Source organism: Varroa destructor, unplaced genomic scaffold (assembly GCF_002443255.2).
Source record: "Varroa destructor unplaced genomic scaffold, Vdes_3.0 BEIS01000007.1, whole genome shotgun sequence".
Lineage (NCBI taxonomy): Eukaryota > Metazoa > Arthropoda > Arachnida > Mesostigmata > Varroidae > Varroa > Varroa destructor.
The window spans coordinates 18,993,670-19,005,527 of record NW_019211460.1 but is presented as its reverse complement, the minus strand read 5'-3'; the positions used below and the strand labels follow the sequence as shown (position 1 = coordinate 19,005,527).

Sequence of the window (11,858 nt, the reverse complement as noted above, 5' to 3'; positions counted from 1 at the left end):
CGTAACATGTGTGTTTATTCGTTATGTATAGAATGCATAGACCTCTATTCTGATTCGAACTGTATTCCGAGATAGCTTGACGCAATCCGTTTAGCTCGCAGACCGAAAGATCATGAATCTGAGTAAGTTTCTGATCTCGTGATGTAGGACCCTTTACAAGTGATAGCAGTTCTAGCTTAATTTGGGTTGCGACATCCACAAATAAAAATTCTTTAAGCATTCCTTACACAACAAAGGTACGAGAACGCGGCTCCAATAATCGTAACGTATGGGCTAATATATATAGCTATGAAGATAGTATGTGGATGCCAATGGTCCGTGTAGGCATTTTTTTTTCAGTTCTAGTTATTTCGAAATTCATTCAATTAGATCATAGCATGGCAAAGAAATTAATTTCGAATAAATGCACAGTAACGGCACATTAGCATGATTTTATTTACATGAATTAAATATCTTTAATTAAAAATCATTCATGTTGCGCTGAAAAGCTGAGTCGGACGACAAGTTCATGTTGTCAAAGATGTTAGTAAAACATCTAGAGTTAGGCTATGCAAAGTACCAATGCTGCGCTGAAGAAGCCTCGTTTGTTTGACTTATCTTCCCAGCATACACACACATATATATAGCTGTATATATAGCTGTTCAGAATATGTGTACATGCATTCTAAATATGTGCACATCCACAGTCCATAATCTATGTGTACATAGATATATATCAAAGCTGCTATAGCGGTTATCTACAGCTGAAAGTATTAGGATGCTTCTGGACGTACAGGATGTGCAGAATTCTTCCATACACTATATGTAGTTGTATTGATATATTGTATTGAAATATTGACTGCGGAAAGCGTTTCAACAGATTGTACAAGCTCAGTCTGCAACCTACCGGTTACCATACCTAGAAAACAATACTACCCAATATCTAATATTCGTAAACTTAAATAAATTTGATATTTCATCTGTACACATTTTCCATGTAGAACATCCCCTATCTATGCCAAAGGTCGATCTACGCGTATCCTTCGCCTGTTGAAAATATTGTGCCGCGAATAAACAACCGTTTTAAATAGTCGATTTCCTGTCGTGTGTTCGAGGCTTTCCTGTATACATACAGATAGAGAAAATAATAGGTTCCACTTTATATGACATTATATAAACCCTGCTTATATGGCGTCAAGGTTGTATTTTTGCGAATAAGGACACACAGCAATTTTAGACGATAACAAAGGCGAAACTTTGTTGGCTCTACGGTGGCTACTACCTCTGCTGAGCTGCTAGCAGGTGAGATGTCGAAGAACCAATTTTAGATCGTCGCAGGATCTTCGAACGGACCGGACCGTTAGGTCAAAGAAATTCGTTCGTGTAACGTCCGTCCGATAGTAATCGTGCATCATGCAAGTCTCAAAAGGAGCTAGCCGCGTTGCTAATAACAGCTTGAACAGCGGCAGCCAATAGAAGGGATCTTTTTTCGGCAGAATGTAAATAGCTTACAGTTACGCAAACGTGCGATTTAAACGCTAAATCTTCCTGTGCTGAAATACATTATCGTTGGAAGAGCTAACGTCAAGTTGCGACAGTCTACCACGTCCACCTGAGGTGTACGTACGCTTCTACCTATATCGTTTGCAGCTTAGGTATTTCTTTGTTCCGAAACTAACTAGAGTACCGCTTTCCTCGCATCAAACTCAGAGTCAAAGAGATTTTCGAAATGGGTTCCTTTTTCATCCTCAGTGGTAAATATAATTGAACTGCAGTCCTGGAACGCTTTCGGTGCGCTGTCAGATGGATGGGGTCTCCTACTGCGCTCCGATGCCTTGTGGTTTGTAATAAGGTTTTGGTTAGCAAGAAGGCACTCATAGGTAGACTGAACTCTCGGAACTACGCAATCGCGCGCGACATCACATACGTAAATAGAAAACCAGGAAATAAAGGGTTAGTATTCGCGCATTGCAAGGACCCTTTCAACGGTGGGGTGGGGCGGGGTTCCTAGGGACATTTATGGACCCAGTTAACCGTCAAGCAAACAATGGGCGTATAAATAGTTGTGATCACACTATTTTTGTGCTACTGCGCTTAGCGCAGATGATATGCAAACGTGCGTCGCTCGTCTCCTATCACGATATGATGAAAAGTAACCACCAGTCATGTTGTGTTCGCATGTCACCAAACGTGACGGGCGAATCGAACGAGATTATCTATAAAAATTCTAACACGTGCTTCGGCTGTTTTTTTTTTTTTGATGAAACCTTTGTGGCCAAGATATACCTACATAGAGCAGCTCTGCTGTATGGCTTTTTGAGTGCAATTTACTTTACTCGTATGCGTACTGCAATAACAATTTATGTTGGCAAACTTCGAAATTTCAATTAGATCATAGGGGATGTGTCTCGAGCTACGAATGATTCTAGATAACTTAGAGTGTTCGGATGTTGCTGGACTCGGACATGTCCGCGGAGATCGCTTCAATAGAAGAGAAGGTTGAATGTTGACGTAGGAAACATCTGCCAGATGACATATGGTTCTTGATCAGATGGTCCTCAGCAAGCTAACCGTTGTTTTATCATTACGAAAGCTAGTAGTTACGTGTTTTAATCATCCATTCGACTTCAGCAGGGTAGAGCCCTCAATATGGTGAAAGGATCTCGCAGGAATATCAGGACTTCTTGGCCATTTACGTTCAGCGCGGATAGCTAATAAGAGAAAGTGTCGAAACACAATAGTAGACTCGATTGTTTCGTTTCTATAATAATCATTGTTTGATCGCTCTCCAAAAGCCGTAACAAATCGAGATGTTTCAGCGTGCGTCGTCTGGTGATCGGTTGGTATCATGCTCTAAAATAAGCGTTGGGCCAGTCTCAACTAGAGGAAACGTAAGCTTTCTATTACTTTAAACTGGGCGCCTTTTCTCTACACCTATATCATATTGTTTAGGTAGCTGGTCAGCACGTTATTATGCTTTTGGTCATTGATCCTATAGACGCGCCGTCCTTATTTTTGGAATTATTTGTGTCATTGATTGAAAACTGTTTTCCTATAACAAGATTAAAGTGGAAAAATAAGTTAACGACATCGATGTGGGGCCATGTCATAAACGTAACCGCTTACGGAATCATAGCTAATGCATCCGTCGTCGCTTGTTAATACGTCTATTAATGGGCAACCATAAACGAGCATTCGCAAGCCGTTCTATAACGCCTGTTCTATGCTTCAGGGGTCGTACGAAGTTTACTATCAATTTTGCCCAGGCCATTTGTCTCCCCCATCGGCGACTCGCTACGCATTTTAGCTTGACGATTTGGCCAAGAAGTTAATAGCGTTCTGTGATCCTCGGGTGTCGCTAATGAAATGTGCACCATATCAAGGACGCGCTAGTGTCCTACTAAGAAAACAACGACTATTTCTACTATTTTCTATAGTTAAAACAAACTAAATTCTTTCTTAAGCAAAAGACGCTTGATGTATTCAAGTGTTTCTTCAACACACGTAGCAATATCTATATGGTTTGACACGAACATTAAGATAATGATCTTATTATCGGGCGAAATGTTGGCAAGTCTACATGCGACCTAACGCAACGAGGTTATCGTTTCAATCTCTATATATAATTTGTCAATATTTATTACAGTGTTTCAATGTAAATAAGTAAAGAACGTATAGGTAGTAAGGTTATTATCAATCGAACGTTACTTTACAATCCGACTTCTAAACACAGATACATACTAGTTTTTTTTTTTAATCAATTGAGAAACGCCAGTTTTGATCTGATAGATACTTTACTCGATTTCAAAAAGGGCCTTGTTATTGTCAGCCGACAATAATTAAATGCGTCATATTCTTAAGTTCCTAAACGAGCGGTAGAGGAATGAACGGCTTTACTACGAATAACGGAAACGCCCCTGTTCGTACCATCACTTAGAGCAAAGTTGCATTTGTATTATACTGCAAAAGGAACAACAGTTTCAGAAGTGAGATAACTTACAAACACTCTATACACGTTGGCTATAAAGGACGTGCATCTCAGGAGCAATGCTATTATAGCTCTTGATGCTTATTCATTTTTGCCAATACCGAGGTGAAATGTATAGAAAGCAATGAAAAGGCCAGAATGAAGGAGTGATCCAAGCAGCACAAGCGTAAAATACTTTGTTTTCACAAATGTCGTTCTACTACCGTTTATGATGTATGGGTTTGCTCACGTAAATCACTGGATATTCATCAGTTTCTCGAACCTCTTAAAGAGAGCAAATCCAGGTGAAATAAAAATGTCGCAATTGATTCTTCGACTGTTTATTCAACCGTTCATAACTTTGTAACAATGGCCACCTGCCTTCATAGCTATCGTCTACTTGAACGGACGTGCACGCTACTATATTAAGAGATCCACTTCCTCCAATATAACAAACATTAGATATCCTTTCTACAGACCGTCAGTCTGTTAGAGCTCACATTGGAAATTATTCTCTGAATGAATTCCGTCCATACATTAGCTTCTGAGCTATACATCACTGTACAGATGCATGGATGTACATGCGGCAGTCTTCCGGTAACAACAATACGAACGCTATGTGTTGAGAAACAATTACATCGACGGGTGCATCTCTCTGCTTATGGCAAGCACACTCGTACTGGAAGGTATAGCCATATATATATATATATATATATATATATATATATATATATATATATCCTATGCATATATACGTCATGATAGACAACTAAACCTAAAGAGACAGAACTAGCTTTGATAGACGTGTTCTATATTGTACATTCTCCACGCAGGAACAGCAGAATATCGCTAACTATGAAAGTAAGTCGGTTATGATAGTATTTAAGTGAAGTTCATTTGTAACAGGTGATACAAACTAGCGTAATGAATAAATTTACAAAGAAATTCATCTCTTCAAGTATCTTACGGAACCCGGTGGCTTGGAGCGGCGGTTGGGCTTTAGGCTTAAGGAGATTAAAGTAAATAGCTATCTTCGGGTCCTACCGACGACACAAAATTTGTATGAATATAGCAAGTTGCTATTATTAAAAATAGAAAATTTAATTTTTATTCGTTATACGGTAGTTTTTACGCTAATCGATTCATTAATAAAAAAAAAAAAAATTTGTACCTTCAACGAAACCGTTTTCAGGATGCAAACGTTAGCTTATTAGTGTGTACTAGCCCAATTCAGTTTATTTCTTATTTATATAGTTTAGAACAGTTAGATAGTTATCTTTATTTTATTTACTTATGCAAGCAAACTGTTGTAAATCTAATCGTAAGGTTTGAGGACTTGATCTCTCTCTCTCTCTATATATATATATATATATATATATATATATATATATATATATATATATATATTATTGAAGCAGTAGCTTCAATGTTTGAAACCCTTGAAGACCAATCCCTAATAGTAATACACGTATACACATATATAGTAACAATGTTTTACCCAATTATAAGCAATGAATTTTCTGCCAAAGCGAACATTACGATGCAATCCTCTCCATTTTGTTTATAAAAATGATCTCAGTTTTCACGTCTCCCATTTTGCTGTTAATTATGTTAACTTGTTGTTGGTCAGAATTGAACTGCGCGCTAAGGAACAAATCTCGCAAAAAGCTCTTGCTCATTAACACATAGGAAGTATTTGTAATTTTACCTTACAGCCACCTGCGTCTTATGTGTAAGGTACGGCATCTCTTCCTCTCGCAATAAAGAGAGACAGGCAAAGTTAAAAGGAGAAGGCGAGTTGAACCGTGATTGGACGCTAGAGTAGACTTCAAGCTTCTACTAAGGTTCAATTTTGTTTTTTCCGGTCCGATGCGCGGTAGCCTGCCGGCAACTCAGCTGCAAGCAAGTTAATCGCCGATTCGCCTTTCCCTTGTTTTGTCCCAGTTCTCTTGGCTTGAATGTCCGGTCCAAGCTGCTTTTCCCTTCCAAGCCCTTTCGACCTGTCGGTCAAAGTTGAACGACTCTAGTGGGGACGTTAATGACACTGAAGAACGGCCGCAGCGCTGAAGACGACAGACCAGGCAGCAGGACGAGCGGTTTTCGAAGACCTGTTCGTGCATGTCCGACACGAAGAGCTAAAACCTAAAAGTGGCGTCAGCTACGCCTTCTGACAAATTCTTACAGTATCCCTGCTTCTATCAAGTTATTTTCTCGCATTCAACTGAAGTCAAATACGCGCGATGTAGACTTCTTGCGCGTACTTTGGAGTGAACTTAGTTAATTACCTAACGGGAGGCTTAGCAATAGTCTAAATGGCCAGCTGGACGGCAGAAGGTTGTATGAATGACCTACAATCAACGGATCTGCCTCAAGGAAAGTGCGAGGGGAAACGATGCCGTAGAGGACACAACAGCGGTAACAATGATGGGGCGTGAGCTATCGCTTTAATACGGAGCAACGACGTTAAGGCTGTATATAATAAAATGATCAGACGGAGGTAGCTGCATATGATAGGAGTGCTTAATATTATAATGAATCTTTAGAATATGAAGAGAACGAGCAGTCAAATACGTTGACGGGATAGGGTCAAAAAACCTGGAGGCAGCACACAAATATAAGACGCTGGCTCTAGCATAACCAACTCGTCACAGATAGTACCTTCTGTAACAGCATTTTACTAGCCTAGAACAGAACACAGCCCCAAACCTAGCAAAACTCATCTGCTTATTTGAGTTTTGTTGGCCTCTTTGGCTTATTTGAGACGTAAGAAAAACAACAAGCTGTCTGAATCATGTTTTGTAGTAAGCGTATCTTTAGCTTAAGAGGTTTAATTTTAATAAGAGGCTTAATAATTTACATAATTATTAAAATCACAACTGGATTTGTTCCGCTAACAGTAATTTATGACTGAGAATTATTCTGCCTAGGATTGTAGCATTTGATTTAATTCATCTGAAAACTTGTGCTATATTTCTGTAGTCTTTTTTTGGGGGTGATCTCTCAGTAATGAGCAACGTTACCGATCCGATAAGGTACAGAACATCTAAGAGCACTTTGCCGGAACATACAAGACTCCAGGCGTTGGGTATCCAGTTCGCAACTGCATACCGTCTTCGTTAAATTATAATAATAAATATACTAGAAAATAACGCTCGTTGAAGAATCGAATACGAGGTCAATCGACGTTTATCGAACCTCTATTAAAGCACCATTCCGGTAGATCTTCATTGCTGGCATTGCGTTTTCGAGGTCCGCTTTTATTAAGAATTTTTCGTCTTTATTCCTTCAACATTTCTAGCGGAAATACAGGCTAATACTACTAAGTCGTGTAATCTTTCGTTACAGCATATGTTAAAATAGCTAGGTAGGCATCTTTTGAAAGTCCTGCATCTAATTTACACTTGTAACATAAAATTTACACGCTCTCAGGCTACGAAAACAGAATGAAGGTAAAAGAGGACAACTGACCCTTGTAATAATTTAATTTAATAATGAAAAATCCCAAGAACCGCTTTACACAAGTATACGTGCGATTTCTAAATAACACATACTTAACCATGCTAAAAACAACTACTACATAGATTATTAGCCGATTAGGAGCAATTACTGGAATTCAGTAAGGTAGCATAATTGCTAACGTCACAGATTAAAAATCACATTCCACAGAATCCTAAGATCTTCCGGCGTTTCCTCTTCGCATCTTCACGCGCAGGCGCTGCAACGAAAACTCCTTACCGGGCACCTGGCCTGTTCGCCCCTTAATGTATTTTCGAGTTCGCCTTTCAATGCCAACTTATTATATTCTTAACTACAGCCCAAAAAGTTTCAAATGCGATAGATAGCATAATATATACAATTTGCACTTTCGGTTCCTCTCTTGGTCGGCTGCTTCGGTAAATCACTTCGCACTTTTCACGTAGACGATTGACCTATGCCAGGCAGCCTTGTTGTCAAGGGCACGCTGTGATATTGTTTGAAGAAGTGTAGAACCCTCAAACAAGGATACGGTGGTTCCAGCTAGAAAAACACGCCGGCGGTGGTAAATGTATGGCTTAAAATTTTTTTCAAGTTAGAAGATTGCGGTTCTTAGTCGCTAACTGACAGGATGGTACTCAGCAATCTTCCGCTCAGCCCATTGAAAACTACTTTTTGTTATGCTTTATCGAAGAAACACTGTGTACACCTTAAAAGTCGATTTTTCTTTATTTAGATTGTCTTAATGCCGACCTCTCGTTACATCGTTCTCCGAGATAGAATTTTTCATTTAAAACGGAACAGTTGATCACCTAATCGTCCAGCGTCCTCGAGCTCTGGCGTTGTTTTAGGAGATCAGACGTAATTTCTTTTAATGCTATTCGAGCTATTTAACTTACTTTTAGATTGCGACTAGACTCCTTTACGGTCCTTGCGCTAATACCTTTTCTATCAATAAGTATAAAAGTTCAGGTCTACATCAACTCGGGTAGTAAATTATTAGCCAGTGCGTCAAGATATTGACAAAAAGCGCTATTTTCCAGAGGAGATTCGGCTGAATTTAAATAAATGGACCAACTAGGAGATGCGTACTGTAGTAGAGGTACACCTGAGGTCTCGTAGCATAGATTTCCGACGAGTCCATCAGCAACCCGTTATCTAAGAGCGATCGCCTAAATTTGTCCTTGAACATCTTTAGTAGCCTATGTATGACTATACAAAGAATCCTTGTTTACTCAAGATTTTTTGTAAAAAAATATATGACCCCCCTACATATCGACGAAAATCACTTGTTTGGGCCCCTAGCGCTTATGTGGAAACTTTGTCGCCCGAGCTGGCCCGGCATCGACGCATCACTGCTTTAGGATATATATTTATAAGGGCTTTTTACCCCAGGCTTTGTAATGTCGAGCTACATATGATAAATGTAGTATCACTTGTGTGCTTTGCGGAACGGGTCGGTACCGCAACAGCAGAAAATAACAGACATCTACTGGCTAATTAATCCTCGTAGAAGAAGGTCGATGTTTTCTTCATGTGATCGGAAAACCCTTCAAATGGCGAGGGCATACTTCCTGATAGGCTATCTGTGAAAAAACAAAGAGGGGCAATTACCGAAGTTGTAAACGCACTGGACCTCGGGTGTCGATGACAGTGCTATGGGATGACTCCATCTTTCTGCTTTCGAAAATGTTTCTTGGGCAGGAATTTAGCGTAAAGTCGTCGAACCTTTTCATTTGTTGTCTATAAAGGAGGCGAGCTTTACTACATCTTCTGCATAGGATAGCCCGCAGTCGGCGGTTTCTGACCCTCTGACCTAAAATTGAGCTGTGGTAGCATTGAACAGAATCGATACACAGTAATATCCCCCCTGTCCGTGTGTCGAGGGTACATTATGACAATTGGATGGGGCAAATTAAAAATGAGCATCACTCGACTGTATGGGTGAATTTGCGCTATACGTATTTTTTCACAAGGGATCCCTTTTTATCATCCCTTTTATCGTCCTGTGTAAAGTAACAAGTTAGCAAATACTAGTGCTTATGCCGTCATGGCCATAATTAATCACATGCTAAAAACTTGCTTACAACCACCTTCAGGCCTACGATATTAAAATCAACATCTGTCAATAAACTTAAAAAAAGTTAAAATCTTTGCGGGTAGCTTTTCATTTAGTTTGCATGACCTGTGTGTGTGCACTATTTGCCATTTGCCCACTTTGAATCGCAGTTTTCGTGAAGTTCGCTGGAATGTCTTGCGCTTGGTTACAGTTTGTTGTTGACCGACAGCCTATTGCCTATTTCAGGGTATTCTCCTCTCTACCCGAAGATCCATCGAAAACACGCCGTTGGCCAATGTCTACGCTACGTGTTAAACTGCCAAGAGATGCGGAGCCGTCAAGACCAGCTGCGTTGCCTTCCGATGCTAATAACTGCTTTTTTGAATCCTACGCTAATCGTGCCTCTTCTATCGTTGAGTTTATGCCGGTAGTTCGTTTGTGTTAGGGTACAGATAGGCACTTCGAAATCATAACAGGAATACATAAATACGCATAAACTATCTAGATATGTGGTCATCGACTTAATTATTTAATTGTTTTGCACTGAAGCACGTACCTCTGGTTTTTGATGATCAATAAGCAGCTACGTGTGCTTGTGATTTACGCTAGATTAGCGTACATCTTATAGGGAAGCAAATTTTCAATAGAACCCCTAACAACACTTCAACTATCAGTTGTATTTACTATACTCTGCTGAACGCCCAATTTATGCGACATAATTACTACAAATGTTTCGCTATCATTGTCATGATCGAATAACTATTAAAAAAAAGATGATTTACTGTCGAAAAATTAATAGATCAGTGTTTTTTTTTAATTATCAATACACAGTGTTATCAAACAGCGTAGAACATGAACGTGCGATTCGGGGATAACGCACTTTCTCAATAGGAAACGACCAGCCTCCCTTCCCACAGACATTTAGCTCATTGGGCATAGTCAAATTTGTAGATATAAGAACGTTCTTGTTTCCGTAAATAAAGCATCATATTTGAGAGATGACTGCTCCGCGCGTTCACGAGAGTTTAGGTACTGTATCTTTCAATAGAATGGCAAAAACACTAGTAGATGCGCATGGCGGTAAAACCACCTGTTCCCTCAACAATACAGGTATGAATCGGAATATTTGGTTATGAGCCTCACTCGACATTCTTAACGGGATTTTGGTTACAGGCTGATCAGTTAAGTTCAGCATACGGTTGTTACGTTAGAAACAGTCATTTGTCACGATGGTATACGTTTGCCAAATTGCTAATCTTCGTTATGGGTCGTTCATGGTTACGTAAGTTAAACATTATGGCACATTTCTCTCCTCGTCATTCTAACTTTTCCACCACATACGTAACTTCGTGATACTTCTTTGTCGTCCAGTTTCATACTTAACCAAGTTAGGTAGATACTATTATCAGCCTAAACACAGGTATTATTCAAACTCGAGTCTAGTTTGTAACTAGTGCGTGTTTCCAGTAAACGTTCCCTTGAAAGATGCGAGGCCAACTTCCCATTACCGATAGTATTTTCTTCAAACTGAAGTAAGTGGCTGTTTTTGTTTTAAATGATCTAAATAAATGATCAGATTATCAGTATGATCCTATGGCTTTATTCTAATAACATGACGATATTGATCAACCTATTTGATACAAATAGCCTTTGGTCTAGGTAGAATGAATACTTGAGAAAGAATAATATTTCTCAATCAAGCTAATCTACCCTATTAATTGGAGCATCCCGGCAATCTCATTGCATTGTGGTAAAGATAGCCGCAGTTGAAGACATCATCCGTAATCGAGGTCGCGCTCAGTATTGATTGTCGCCCTCGTATGAACTCAGCAATCCCACTGTCCGAAAATTAAGCTCGAGGTCACACTCCTACAAACGGGAATTTTTAACTACGTAAATTAATTACTACAGACATTTTCAATTTTGCAAAATACATGATGTGGCGCGGCCATCAACAGTTTTGAAGCTACTACGATGCAAGCATACGGAATCGCCCTTTACCCACGATTTCAAAGGCAGCTAGGATATCCGAGAACCGTTCTAAATCAAGAATCTGCATATTTCACAGCATTCAACATAAACGATACGGTTTCTATTGCTTATGAGCTGCCGACACTTACTTTCAGTGTTGCAGACCTTGTGAAATTTTTGTGAACTAACAGTAACTGGACGACGTTAAAGATCACTAATTTTTTCTAAGCTTTTAAGGTCTCGATCATTACTACATATAAGCTACGTCAAAAACTAACGAGTGTTTGCGAAGCTGTGTTGGGTCTATAGAGGAAACGAAAGTCCATTTTAAAGAACATTTACTTTTTTAAGAAACTTCCCCGATTAGGCCTGGCTAATCATTTTTAACCAACTTCATATTGACGAAGC

At 39.4% G+C, this 11,858-nt stretch overlaps 1 long non-coding RNA gene across 2 annotated transcripts; it reads left to right on the top strand.

Moving 5' to 3' along the window:
* Nucleotides 1-2,224: 2,224 nt before the first annotated feature.
* Nucleotides 2,225-10,275, top strand: LOC147754413 (uncharacterized). Of its 2 annotated transcripts, none has more exons than XR_015317558.1 (2): nt 2,225-2,818; nt 9,726-10,275. It is a non-coding gene; the product is annotated as an uncharacterized LOC147754413 (long non-coding RNA). The 2 variants fall into 2 exon arrangements; XR_015317559.1 differs by lacking the exon at nt 9,726-10,275 and adding an exon at nt 5,662-6,454.
* The last annotated feature ends 1,583 nt before the right edge of the window (nt 10,276-11,858 follow it).